This window comes from Lathyrus oleraceus, chromosome 6, assembly GCF_024323335.1.
Source record: "Lathyrus oleraceus cultivar Zhongwan6 chromosome 6, CAAS_Psat_ZW6_1.0, whole genome shotgun sequence".
NCBI lineage: Eukaryota > Viridiplantae > Streptophyta > Magnoliopsida > Fabales > Fabaceae > Lathyrus > Lathyrus oleraceus.
The window spans coordinates 421,241,338-421,243,578 of record NC_066584.1 but is presented as its reverse complement, the minus strand read 5'-3'; the positions used below and the strand labels follow the sequence as shown (position 1 = coordinate 421,243,578).

The 2,241-nt window shown below is 32.9% G+C and overlaps 1 pseudogene; it reads left to right on the top strand.

Annotated features, from left to right (window-relative positions):
* The first annotated feature begins 925 nt into the window (after positions 1-925).
* Positions 926-1,310, top strand: LOC127096023 (gibberellin-regulated protein 1-like; annotated as a pseudogene).
* The last annotated feature ends 931 nt before the right edge of the window (positions 1,311-2,241 follow it).

The following is a 2,241-nucleotide window of genomic DNA, read 5'->3' as shown; positions in this document are numbered from 1 at the left end:
ACTTCGGGACCCAAATCTCGGTTGCGAGACCGATTCCTTATTCTCGTTTAGCGCTTCTCGCGCGCGTCTTTTTTCAGAGGGTTTTATCGACTATTTCCACTTGCCTCTCCAATAGAGGCACACAAATAAAATTTGGTGGCGACTCTTCTGATTTTTCCTCTCTTTGGCATCTCTTTAGTCCCGGTTTCGTTATCGTGAAATTCCGGTAGTGACAATTCCTTATGTTAAGGTGAGATCTGGTAGATCAAATATGTAGTTGATAATTCTAATTTTTGTACCCTTTGAATGTTGTTGTTAATCTATGTATTTTAAGGACGGTTATAACTCAAATAGGAGAAATAAGCGAATTTTGAATATGTTCAATTGCGAGAAAAATGCATAATATCGCTGGTAGACATAGAAGAGGATTGACCATATTGTTTGAGACGTAACTTGGGTTTCACACGTTCGTTTGAGGTGTCGTCAGTTACGTTAGAAAGAAAATTCAATAATCTTTCTTTTGAAGTAAGGAAATTGGGTCTAGGAGCATTACAACATTAGCAGTTCTTGGGTTTTTATACCAGAGGCATAGTCAATTTTCAGTCATGCGTTGTTCATCTTGTTTCATGCGTAACTTGAGTTTCGTAAGTTCGTTTGATGTTCGGCTAGTTGCGATAGAAAGATGGTTTAATGATATTTTAAACTGGAAAATTTCATAATTTTATGATAAATTTTGAAGTTATAGTGTTATTTTGAAGTCAAATACTATGTTAGAGTTAATTTAAATTAAAAGAGTTGAATTTGAGTTATTTGATATTTTTAGAGTTGAGTCTAAAATATTAAAGCTGAAGGGAGGAGAATCAGCGCATCAAAATCTATATATATATAATTTAAATTTTGTATTTTTCTTATTCATTTTATAATCAAGCTACCTTTACTATAATTCATGTATGTTTTTGATGAACCGAAGGAATATACACAAACACAAGGCTCTCTTCTTCAGAAAATAGGTACTAGTACAATTTAGAACTAGAACGTAAACATACTAATTTATGCATATAAGAGTATTGATATATGTGTGATTATAATTTTGATCAATTTGAAACATGATTACATATTTCAGTTTGTAATAGATCATGTGTTGCAATGTGCCGTTTATCATCTCGACCAAGATTGTGTTAAAGAGCATGTGGGACTTGTTGTAGAAGATGTAACTGCGTGCCACCTGGTACTGCTGGAAACCAAGAAAAGTGTCGCTGTTATGCCAGCTTGACTACTCATGGTGGCAAACGCAAGTGCCCTTAGAAAAACAAAAACTACCTTAATTGGAATTTGGACTTAGAATCTTTTACCATAAATATCCAAAAGCTTCTCATGCATTAATAATAAAAATTATGTATTCCTAACTCACTATGGTCTGAACCACATGGAAAATAAATCTGTACTTTTTCAATACCGTTGAAATATTGAGTCTTGATTTAAAATAATAATAGTCTTGTTTGTTATCGCTTTCAATTGTTTTGGTGCTATTGTGGGATAGTAGGGAATCATTGAATATTTTTACTTTGTAGACATGTACTTTAAAGTTGAGTTCTAGCATACGCTATATCATATTTATGGGCTACATGTAGTTATTCTTGGAGAGTTCGAGTAGCATCTAGTTATTGTTGGAGAGTTCGAGTAGCATCAGAAGTGTTAATTGCTCAAACGTTTAGGATTCAAGAGACTTTGACACTATATATCTATTCAAAATCTTAAGATATTGGATTTATGAGTCTTCTTGCTTATAAGGTGTTTAACATCCGTTTTTCCATCTAATATGATAATCATATTCACACTTGATATATCAACAATCTCTCTTTTCTGTGTGAGTTCATCCATTCTTATGGATATTCTCCCCCTCATTTTTTTTCCATCTATATCTATTTGCAACTTCATTGGATGACATCAGCGTTAGAGTTAATATTTTTAGAGTTGGGTCTGACAACGTTAGAGTTGAAGGTAAATAATAATGTGATGTATTGAGTTGTGTGACGGGTTATGAGTTACCTCAATTTAATGTGAGGGTCGTAGAATACTATTGTTACCTTGTTGGTGGACTTACACGAGTAATAATATGAATTGTAGAATATTAGTGTTACCTTGTTGGTGAGTATATTTGTTGAGTGATAATATGTTTACCTTGTTAATGAGTAATATTGAGTATGTATAATAATTTTCTTACTCCGTTGGTCTGCTTACATGAGTAATAATATGTTTACT